Consider the following 12,605-nt stretch of genomic DNA (forward strand, 5'->3'; position numbering starts at 1 on the left):
CTATAACACATTCATCTTTCAGATGTGAAGGGGCCAATGCTCCTTGCACCACCTGCATAAACCTTTTATTAATCAAAAAAACAAAACTTCACCAACGGCTATAACATTACAGTATTCACACACTTAAATCATGCAGTGGCTGAAATCTAAAAATGGAGGCACGCTTTAACTTTTAATACTAGCCACTTACACTGGGGTGTCCTCTTCCCCCACTCGTACATCGTGTTCTCTCCATTCTCCTGTGTTCTCGTGCCTCTGGAGGCGTTTGCCTCTCTTGCAATGCACGAACAATAAAAATATTACAATTAAAACCTGACACACTACTAGGATGTGGGATGCTATTCTAATCCAGGCCGGGATCTCCATATTGGTGAACAGGTCCCACCATGGTGGGGTGACTATGTCCAATATGTCTTTCCCTATCTCTATTGCCTTCTGCTCCAATGTGTAGAAATGATTCTGTGAAACTATAACGGCTTTTAAGATCTTGGTGAGGTGTTCGGGGAGAGGGGGAATGACATATCCGAAATGCGCGATGAATCGCTGCAAGTCCGTGAAATTCTCTTTTACAGTGAGGTGAATGGTGGAGGGTGCAGGAATGGGGACAATCCGTTGTTGTGCCAATTGAACTTCAGCCCTGGGTTTGAAACAGAATCTGCTGTCACTGACCGGACACCCCTCGTGCTGTCTGTGGCGGTAGTGAGGCGCTGCAGTGGTGACACAGTATGTCCCACCTCCGATATATGCCACCTGCGGGGGCACATGGTCCTTTGCCATTGCCTCCATGGTGCAATTTATTGGCTTCGCGCTAGCGGCTCTGAACCCGCACTGTGGTTTCAAAAAGGCATTCAAATGCTGGGGGCAGAGGATGATGTGTGCTCCTCGGCTACGACACCCCGAGAGGTCGGTGCCTGTCATTGTATGCTCCCATCTGATGACATAAGGTGGGACCGCTGCGTAACGAATGTGCGCACCCCCCTGAATGATTCCAATGTTCTCCACCCTGTATACCGGGGCGGGCTTTGCTGTGGGACCCAACACCGGCATCCTTACCACTATTCCCATGAGAGTGTGGTTTGAGCGTCCGCAGTCCACTGGGACTGGGTACGCTTCTGCAGCTAGTCTGAGCTGGCACGGACTTAATGCATTCTCAAAAGGGTGGAGTGCTTGCAAGTGCTTGTTGCTGATCCAGGACGGGATCAAACCTTGTTTTAATCCTCCAGTTTACTGCGGCCCTCGCCCAGTAACCACGCCCCGTATAGCACACAAGCCTCGTTCTGCGCAGCCCGATCGGACGCATTCCGATCCTCCTTAATGAGCGCATTTACCGTCCTAGCGTGCTTCTCCAGCTCAGCAATTATTTCCTTTAAGTGTAGTGTCATGGCTTGGTCTTCATGCAGCTCAGAACCCACTACCTTATTTTCGCTTGTCAGTATGTTCCTCAACTGTGTTTTTAAACCATTGATCTGTGTCTGCAGCTCCACATTGTCTGGAGCGTTGACAACAGACGTTCCGGTATTAAAAGCAGTGAAAATGTCATTTACAGTACCCCTTCTTTGCCTTCCTACCCGATCCAAAACTTCCTGTGGTGTGGTGTATAATTTGGCCTTGTCGATGTCGGCAAAGTCAAACTCGTAAAATTGTCTGAACATTCGGGTTAACAGTACCTGGTACAACTGTTCCGTTTCCCTGGGACACCACTCAGGCAATTGTACATCAGTGAGGTTTAAAATCACTGAGGCCAACGCGTAGTGTACCCCTTGGTACAGCATCTGTCCGGTGGGTACCAATACTAGACCGTTCCCGGGTCCCTTTGTGGTGGTAGGGCACCCTTCCTTCTGGGCCAGCGCTACCGGAATCGTGGGCAGGGGCTTGCGTGGGCGGGTGATGAGTTCAGTGGCGTTTACTGGAATCGGGGAGTATGGGGCTCCGCACGCCCGAGTGCTGACATCCCATCTCATCCCCTTTCCTTCATCTTGCCACTGCCTCTGGAAAAAGATGGATACGCCCTTGGGGCAGACGCGTTTCGACCCCCACATACAGACATATATCCCTTCATCTGGTTCCCACCATTTGTCCCAACACACACGTAATTGTCCGGGAGTCCCCGTAATTGTCCGATGGGTATTGTTACCCAGTCGCTCCCACTCGATAGTAGAGTTCTTCATGTCCTTTCCCAGCTTTCGCAGCCACCACCACCGACTTAGTGGTATGTTCCCATTACATACCAAACAGATCCTCTTTCCCACGGTAACGCTGACTCTGGGTGCAAGGATCCTCACCCGAGGGCACGATAATGAAGTCTCTTGGTAGGGAAAACCGAAATTGCTGGAGTATTCCGTAGAACTCGTCCCCAGCCATCCTGGCCATCTCCCTTGGTGGAAGTAGGTGGCGGTTTCGTCAACCTCTCGCTTCCCCGTCCCATCCATCGCGATGGGGGCTGTGTCCCCGGAACATCCGAACATGATGACGTCCTTGGTGCGGCCCCGGTAGGCCAGCCCGCACCCGATCGCCACGAGCGTCACGAGAATCCTCTCCATCATATCCCTGGATTCTGTAATCGATAAGATGATGTAGCCAGCCTCCCAACAGCTGCTGGCTTAATTAAACGAACGCTCGGGTCCCTTGACCCCACTTCCAAACAACCACACATACTGGGCAGACTTTGAAAACTATCTTTTAAACATCCCATCATCTTAAACTTTACCCATCTTAAACTAACATTAAAATTACTTAAACTTAACATCATTACCTAAACCTATATACAGCGCCGCCCTCCTTCGGGTGGCCTACCTAATTCCTGTGAGGGCTGCTGTGCGCCGCTTCCTGTGGTGGGGCTGCACTGACCTTCGGCTTTGATCCCCCGCAGCCTGTCGCTGCTGAACGGGAATCATGCCTTTCTCGGGCTGCTCTGTACCGAGGTTGGGGAAGATAAGGAGAATTGGCCCATTGCTTTCTGGGCTGAGGCGTTCGAGTCGACCTACGAGGGGCTGCCTTGAGTGAGGCTCCCAGGGCTGATGGTCCGGGGGTTGGGACTTTCACCGTCACAGCCTGGGGTCCCACCACAGCTGCCGGCTCCGTCTCCCTTCCCTCAGGCTCCGCCCCCCCCCCGGGGCCGGGGTTTGTGGCATCCGACTCCACCTCACCTGTCCCTACATGTAGTGTGTCTCCGCCCCCAATCCCTACCTCCCCTAAGCTGGAGTCGAGGGCGGGATCTTCGTCCTCTGACTTATCCTCCTCCGTGATCGGGTCAAGGGCGGGGCCGAGCCATTCGGGCTCCTCCTCGTCCGAATCCCAAATCAGAGGGGAGACCTCCCACTCCAATGGGATGACTCCTCCCTTCACGCAGGCCAGTTCCAGCCTGTGTGGTCTGTGACCCTGTCGCAGGCTGAGGATTTTTGTCCTCAGACCTGGCCACTGTTGTTTGCCCATGTGCACCCGACTTAAACAGTTTGCACTGGTTAATGTGAAACCATTTAGTACGTCGGGGCACCTTCACTGCATAAACCATGGGGCTGGCCTTGTCTACAATGCTGTATGGCCCCGTGCACAGTGGTTCAAAACTCCCCACCCAGGCATAGTTCCTAACCATGAGCTGGTTTCCGACTTCCCACTCTTGTCGCTTACGAGGTTCCAGCAACAGTCGCTTCCCCTGATGCTGTCTCCCCATGTTCCCAGCTGCCTGCCCATAAATCTGCTTCAGGCACTCCAAAAGGGTTTGGGCGAACTTGTCTCGCCTTACCTCTTGGTGCTGGCCCTCAGTGAGCACCGGGGCTAGTACATGTGTGGGTGTTCGCATGATCCTCCCAGTCATTAATTCGTGCGGGGAGTACCCCGTACTTTTGGACTGGTTGGCTCGGATCCCCATGAGGACTAAAGGCAGGACCTCTGCCCATTTCTGGGGCGAGCCCATTGTCTCTTTCCTCAGCTTTTCCTTGAGGGTCCGGTTCATGCGTTCAACAATCCCGGATGACTGGGGATTGTATGCTACATGCCACTTCCCTTCAATGCCCAAGAGCATGAGGGTGTTCTGCATCACTTGACTGGTAAACTGACTCCCTTGGTCGGACTCAACAAAACGGGGGAGTCCCCACCGTGAGAACACTTCCCGGATCAAGATCTTGGCAGTCCCCAGCGCCGTAGCTGTTCTGCACGGGAAAGCTTCTACCCATTTGGTGAACACATCCACCAGGACAAGGCAATACTTATAGCCGCCCTGGGCGGCGGGCAGGGGCCCTATGTAGTCGACCTGAATCGACTGCCATGGTCCCTCTACCCTCCTGATGTGCCCCATGGGCACCTTCCTTTTCTGGGGGTCTGGGTTGTTTGCAGCACACACAAGACAGCTCGCACAGAACTCGCGGACCTCGTCTCTAAGTCCCGGCCACCATCCCGCCTGCTCTACCCATTGCCAGGTAACCTCAGGCCCGGGGTGTCCTGCCCCTGGACCCTCATGGGCCAGTTGAAGGAATTCCCTCCGGTGCTGCTGCGGCACAACCCACTGTTCCTCTCGGAACAGCATGCCTTCCTTGACTGAGAGGGCTGCCGTACTGTACGGACCCTCTACCTGCTTGCCCTCAGTAATGGCTTTGAGGACCGTTTTTAGGGCGGGATCCAGAGTCTGGACGGTTTTTAGGTCTAGGGGCGGTGTCACCCCTGTGTTCCCTGGAGTCTCCTTCCTGCCTCGGATCGCCGCCACGGGTCCGGGTCCATTGGGGTCCCAGAAAATGCCGTTGCGGGCTCCCTCCCTGGCTAGCGCATCCGCCTGCTGTTTGCCCTGACTGCGGGGTTCTCTGGTGGAATGAGCCTTCACCTTGTGGATGAACACCTCCCCTTCCTCCCCCACAGCTGCCAGGATCTTTTCCAGCAAGGGCTTAACTGTTAAAGGCCGTCCGTCCACGGAGGTATATCCGCGGCGGGACCAGATGGCGAGGTATTCCGTACACGAGTTGCACGTGAACATGCTGTCCGAGCAAATCGTGTGTGGGGTTGGGAAGACCTTGGGGTGGGTAACCACGTATGCCACCGCGGACAGTTCAGCTTGCTGTGCGCTCATAGTGCTGGGGAGCTTAATTGCCAAGGCAATGTTTGCCGTAGGGTCATAAACTCCACACCCTGTGAGTCGTTCGCCAGCAGATACCGTGCTGGAACCATCTACATAGATCTCGTGGCCCGTGGGATGTATCCCGGCCCGTAAACCTATGTTGACCTCCCATACCCCTTCGACAGAACAACGATGGGCTGTTCCGGGATATACCATGTTGGCTGTGAGCTTCGGCTCGCAGAGACCTTTAACTTTGAGATCCATCTGGGAAAGGAGGAGGGTCCAGCGTGCAATCCGGGCGCTGCTTACAGTCCCATCCTTAATCCTTCCATCCAGAAGCATCTTTGTGGGGGTGTGATGGGTGAGGAGAGTGATGGGAGAGGTTCCTGTGAAGATCACTGATCTGTTCACAGCCCAATGCGTGGCCAGGAGATGCCGTTCGCAATTGGAAAAACTCCTCTCCACATCCGTGAGTACCCTGGAGGAATAGACCACTGGTCTCAGCTTGCCGTGTCACTCCTGGAGCATCATGGCGCTCAGGCTGTATCCACTAGTGGCTACTTCCAGGAAAAACTCCTCCCCCCCATCTATGGCCCCTAGGGCTGGCGCGGTCTGCAGATCCCTTTTCAACTTCGCGAATGCTGCCTGACACCCCTCATCCCAAGACCACTCGACTCCCTTGTGTAAGAGTCGGAGTAGCGGGGCTGCTGTGGCTGCATAGTCCTCGATGAAATCCCTGCAGTACCCGGTCAGTCCCAAAAAGGACCTCACACCCGTTACTGTGTTAGGGATCGGTAGATCTTGCACCGATTCCCATCTAGCCTTATCTATGGCTCTTTCTCCAGCGTGGATGGCCAGACCCAGGAATTTCACCTCCTGCTGGCCGATCTGTGCTTTCTTTGGGTTTACCTTGAAACCCTTCCTTTCTAACAGCTCCAATAATTCGGCTAATAGTGGGCCGTGCTCCTCCCTTGAGTCAGTGAACAGGAGCAAGTCGTCCACATACTGTACTATCTGATTGGGCTGGCTAAATTCTTTTAAACTTCCCACCATGCATTGATGGAAAATGCTGGGGCTGTTGTGAAAACACTGTGGCAAGCAGTTCCAGGTGTACTGTTGTCCTTTAAAAGTAAAGGCAAACTTGTACTGATCCTCCCGCCACAGCGGAATGGACCAGAAACCATTCGAGATATCCAGCACCGTGAAATTTCTGTAAGGGGGTTTCTCTTGCTCGTTCTGGTCTCCTACCAGGCTTCGTGCAATAATTACCCTTGAGTGGTTCGACCCACTCTCCCCTACGGTTCTAGACCTTGAACTTAGGTGCAGGGAACTGTAGTGCAGAGAAAGACTCAATAGACCAGGCTGAATAGCACGAAATGGATGCTTTTATTATTAAACAGTTTGCAGCATTATAAAATACATGTCATAAGCACAAATTAAAGCAACTACAAGCATGCACATATCTATAAATTTAATTCCATGGAAATGGGAAACACACGGCACATCGAAAAAGGGGAAACACATTACGATTACCCTTACCCCCTCCCCTAGACCTAGACTAAGTTTCGACCTGAGGAACTCGGAATCATGCTCACCACTTTCAGATTCGCAAAAGAGGGGATTCGCAGCCTTTTGGTACAGCTTTCCGTCATCACGTGGATTTGGAAACTTCTGGCGCAGCTTGTTTTTTTCTCTCTCAGGTGATGAGACAGTGGACACAGCCTCGATGCGCGCTCGTCATGACTGGATCCGTTAACAGTTGTTGAAGAACTGGATGTCCATGGAAGAGTCCGAGAGTTTCTGGCCGAATGGTATATCGAGGCCCTGACTGGCTAGGCACGGAATGTCCCTTTTTATCCGACCTGGATCGTCGGTATTCCTGAGGGTGTCTTCTTCTTCGGCCTGGGTCGTCGATGATCTCCCGACAAAAGTACCCGGGCCACCCTCCTCCGTCTTCCCGTCGTGGTTGAGCTTTGCCTGGCCGAGCTGGCTTCCCAGCCAAAGTCTTCTCGTCGTCACCGAAGTTACGAATTGTACCGAAGAAGTGAATCGTCCTACGAGTGAAGCGTAGCCATCGAGGTAAAGCGTTGCCTCCAGTGTGTCTTTACGAGAATCGCCAATCGCCAATCGCCAAAATTCCCAATCGCCCTGATGGACTTTTCAAATCCATAGTTATACCCTTTTGGGACAGTCTTATCTCCCGCCAGATCATAGTCCAGTCTTTGCAATATTTTTGGCGGACAGAAATCTCTGCAGGGGCGCTTTGTCTTGTAACGGGAGCCAGTGATAGCTTAACTGGCCTTCCTGGCTGATAATGTCTTTTACTTTGTCACCGTAACTTGGTTCGCATATTAATCGGCCTGGAGACTGCCCTTGATGGCTGTTAAACGGTCTTTCCTTTGTACAGTAAATGGGTTTAAGTGTTCATTCAATTGTCCGCCCATATCTTGATGGGCCCCATCCTGTTACCTGAAACTGTCTTGTACTTAGAATCCAATTAATATATATGCCCAGTTCCCTGAGTTTCGGTTTCCCGATACTGGCTTTCGCGGGCTTACTGTCCTCAATCCACAAGCCTGTCTGGCTTGCAGTAACAGAAATCAAATGGTCCCGGAAACTGATCACGAGTTCCGGTGGCCATTTTGTATGCCCCTTTTTATCAAAGGGTTTTCTGTATAAGCTTCTTTTGGTCAATAAAGCTGTATTATTAGTCCTGTTTTCTTGCGTGATTAGTTAATGAAAATTTTCGAATCTTACAGTATCAAATTGGAAACAAAAGCATACAATTTTGTGAAGAAAAGTGGAAGGCCATAGGATTGGGATATTTTTAGAAACGGCAAAAGACGACAAATAAATGATAGAGAAAATATAGCTTATGAGACTAAGCTAGCAAGAAATATCAACACAGACAGTAAGAGCTTCTATAGGTGCATTAAATGGAAGAGAGCAGCTAATTTAACGTTGGTCCCCTAAAGGATGAGCCTGGGAAATTAATAATGTGAACCAGGGAAATGGCAGAAACTTTGAACAAATATTTTGTACTGGTCTTCTCGGTAGAAGACACTAAAAACAACCCAATAATGGATAATCAAGGGGTTATTGGGAAGGGGGGGGTTATTAAAAGAATCACTATTACTGGAGCGAAACTACTAGGCAAACTAATGGGACTGAAGGTGGAAAAGCCTTCTGCACTTGATGGCATGCATTCTAGAGTCTTAAAAGTGATGGCTGCAGATACAGCGGATGCATTGGTTGTATTCTGCCAACATTCCCTGGATTCTGGAGAGGTCCCAGAGGACTGAAAAACCGCAAATGTAACGTCCCTATTTAAGAATGGAGGGAGACAGAAAGCAGGCATCTTTCGACCAGTTAGCCCAACATCAGTCAATGGGAAATTGCTGGAGTCCATCATTAAGGAAGTGGTAGCAGCTTATTTAGAAAATGATAATATAGTCAAGCAGAGCCAGGATCGTTTTATGAAAGTGAAATTACGTTTGACAAATTAGCTGGGGCTCGTTGCGGATGTAATGACCAGGGTGGATAAAGGCAAAGCTGTAAATTTCATGTATTTGTATTTCCAGAAGGCATTCGATAAGATGCCACATAAAAGGGCTCTACACAAGATAAGAGCGCACGGGGTGGGGGTAACATATTAGCATAGATAGAGGACTGGCTAACTAAAAGAAAACAGAGAGTAGGGCTAAATGGGCCATTTTAAGGTTGGCAATCTGTAACTAGTGGTGTGCCACAGGGATAAATGCTGGGGCCTCAACTATTTACAATCTATATTCATGACTTGTTTGAAAGAACCAAATGTAATGCAGCCATACCTGCTGATGATACAAAGATAGGTGGGAAAGCAAATTGTGTGGAGGAAGCAAAGAATCAGCAAAGGGGTAGAGGGAGGCTAAGTGTGTGAGCAAAAATCTGGCAGATGTTCGTTAATGTGGGAGAATGCAAGGTTATCCACTTTGGTAGGAAAAATAAAAAAGAATGTTATTTTTTAATTTGCGAGAGATTACAAAATGCTGAGGAACAGTGGGGTCTGTGGGTCCTTGTACATGAATCAGAAATGGTTAGCTTCAAGGTACAGCAAATAATTAGAATGGCAAAAGGAGTGTTTGCTTTTTTTTCAAAATGAATGGAATATAAATGTAGGGGAATCCTGTTATAACTGTACAGGGCGTTGGTGAGACCACACCTAGAGTACTGCGTACAGTTTTGGTGTCCTTACTTAATGAAGAATATACTTGCATTGGAGATAGTTCAGAGAAGGTTCACGAGGTTGATTCTGGAGAAGAAGGGATTGTCTTATGAATAAAGGGTGTGCAGGTTGGCACTGCATTCACTGGAGTTCAGAAGAATGAAAGGGGATCAAAATGAAACATGTAAGATTCTGAAGGGACTTGGCAAGGTAGATGCAGAGAGGATGTTTCATCTCGTGGTGGAATCTAGAACTAGTGGCCATAATTTCAGAATAATTGGGCATCCATTTAAATCGGAAATGAGGAGGAATTTCTTCTCCCAGAGGGTCCTGAATCTTTGGAATTCGCTTCCCCAGAGAGCTGCGGAGGCAGTGGAGATAATCAGATTTTTCAAAGGTATGGGAAGCAAGGGTAATGGGGAGAGGGCAGGGAAGAGAGTTGAGGCCAAGATCAAGTCAGCCATCAACATATAAGAACATAACAACATAAGAAATAGGAGCAGGAGTAGGCCAATCGGCCCCTCGAGCCTGCTCCGCCATTCAATAAGATCATGGCTGATCTGATCCTAACCGCCAATCTACTATCACAGAACCATCTCCTGAATCTAACAGAATTAGACACACGAAATAGGAGCAGGATCAGGCTACCTAGCCCCTGGGCCCGCTCCGCTACCCACAGACCCATGACCGATCCGAACCTAGACTCATGTCCAAATTCCTGTCCACTCACCATAACCCTTAATTCCCTTTACTTCTAGGAAACTGTCTATTTCTGTTTTAAATTTATGTAATGATGTAGCTTCTACAGCTTTTTGGGGCAGCATATTCCATGGACCTACCACCCTCTGAGTGAAGTAGTTCCTCCTCATCTCAGTTTTGAAAGAGCAGCCCCTTATTCTAAGACTATGCCCCCTAGTTCTAGTTTCACCCATCATCAGGAACATCCTCCCCGCATCCACCCGATCCAACGCCTTCACAATCTTATATGTTTCAATAATTGAATGGTGGAGCAGGCTCGAGTGGCCAAAAGACCTAATCCTGCTCCTACATCTTATGTTCTTATGCCTTCTGTTCTAAGTTACCTTCCAAGTCACAAACCATCCTGACATAGAAGAATATAACCCATCCTTCATCGTCGCTGGGACAAGATCCAGGAACTCCCTCCCTAACAGCACTGTGGGAGTACCAGCACCACACGAACCGCAGCGGTTGAAGAAGACAGCTTACAACAAGCTTCTGAAGGACAATTAGCGATGGGCATTAAACCCTGGCCTTGCCAGCGATGCCCGCATTCAATAAACGATTAAAAGTAATAGGCATGTAGAAGCACGTGTAATTTCACAGATGTTATAGGCAAATAAACCCATCAGTTCTTGCGCTTTGTAATGATGGGGGAAATGGAGATTTGTATAAATTGTGTATTGGCAGACGTTAGTAATTCCCAACAGGAATCCTATGTTATCCTTACCCTCCATGGTGGTTCTCGAGTTGTAGAAGAATTATGCAGAGGTATATGAGTCACAGAAACATTTAATAGACCAGTGTCAGGAGCGTTGCGAGTGGAGTTTCAGTGATTATTTAACCTCACTTTCGCGGGCTTTTTTCACAGGCCAGTGTCGGGAGTGGTGAGAGCGGAGTTTCAGTGAGTATTTAAACGCACTTTTGCGGGCTTATTTTCAAAGACCGTTGTCGGGAGCGGTGAGAGCGGAGTTTCAGTGAGTATTTAAACTCACTTACGTGGGCATTTTTCAGAGGCTTAGCAATCTCACAGACTGGCGGCGGCATCCCAGAGGCGCAATTCAAAATGTGACGTGCACAGGAGCATGCAGCTGATTGGGTGAGTATGGTCAGGTGAGCATTTATACTACTCTACAGTTTGAAAGTTAATCTTAATAGTTTATAAAGTTTCGCAGGTCTTAATTTTGTGGTTATATTTTCAAAATCTCTGTTGTGTAGCGGGGACTGCTGGGAAACAAGGGCCATTGAGTATATCATTTATTTGTAGTATAATTGGTGGTATTGATTTAATTAAATTGTAAGTTATGGCAGCAAAGCTCGGCCCCGTGGCATGCTCCTCCTGCACTAGGTGGGAAATCAGGGACACTTCCTGTGTCTGTGACAACCATGTGTGCGGGAAGTGTATCCAGCTGCAGCTATTGGCTGACTGCCTTGCGGCGCTGGAGCTGCGAATGGATACATACTGGAGCATTCATGATGCTAAGGACGTCGTGGATATCACGTTCAAACAGTTTGTCACACCGCAGGTAAAGGCTGCACGGGCATGAAGCGAATGGGAGACCGCCAGGCAGACTAGTAGGCGCAGGCAGGTAGTGCAGTTGTCCCCTGTGGCCATTCCCTCTCAAACGGCACAAATAACTACATATGGGTATGATCTTGTGGCCATTACAGAAACATGGCTGCAGGGTGACCATGACTGGGAATTAAATATACCAGGTTATTTAACAATCAGGAAGGATAGGCAAGAAGGAAGGGGAGGTGGGGTGGCTATGTAAATAAAGGAAGGAATCACTGTAATACAGAGAAATGATGTTGGGTCGAAGGACCAGGATAGTGAAACAGTTTGGGTGGAGATACGGAATAATAAGGGGAAATTAACACTAGTGGGCGTAGTCTATAGGCCTCCGAACAGTTGCAACTCTGCTGGACGGAGTATTAATCAGGAAATAGTTGAGGTGTGCAATAAGGGAACAGCTATAATTATGGGGAATTTTAACTAATACATTAACTGGACAAATCAAATTGGGCAGGGCAGCCTTGAGGATGAGTTCATCGAGTGTATTAGGGATGGGTTTCTTGAGCAGTATGTAACTGAACCGACCAGCGGGCAAGCAACCTTACATTTGGTCCTGTGTAATGAGACAGGATGAATTAAATATATCCTAGTAAAGGATCCCCTTGGAATGAGTGACCATAACATGGTTGAATTCCATATTCAATTAGAGGGTGAGTAGGTTGGATCTCAAACAAGCGTGCTGAGCTTGAATAAAGGAGACTATGAAGGTATGAGAGCGGAATTGATTAGAGTGGACTGGGAAAATAGATTAAAGGGTAAGGCGGTACATGATCAGTGGTGTACATTTAAGCAGTTATTTTACATCTTCCAATAAATATATATTCCACTGAGGAAAAAAGGGTGTAAAAGAAAATATAGACATCCGTGGCTAAGTATAGTAATTAAGGAGAGTATCCGACTAAAAACAAGGGCCTATAAGGTTGCCAAATGTGGAGGGAGGATAGAAGATTGGGAAGTCTTTAAAAGATCGCAAAAAATAACTAAAATATTGATTAAGAAAGGGAAGATAGATTATGAAAGTAAATTAGCAGAAAATATAAAAA

Source organism: Somniosus microcephalus, unplaced genomic scaffold, assembly GCF_052327205.1.
Source record: "Somniosus microcephalus isolate GS21.2 unplaced genomic scaffold, FLI_Smic_1.0 unresolved_chr4, whole genome shotgun sequence".
Classification (NCBI taxonomy): domain Eukaryota; kingdom Metazoa; phylum Chordata; class Chondrichthyes; order Squaliformes; family Somniosidae; genus Somniosus; species Somniosus microcephalus.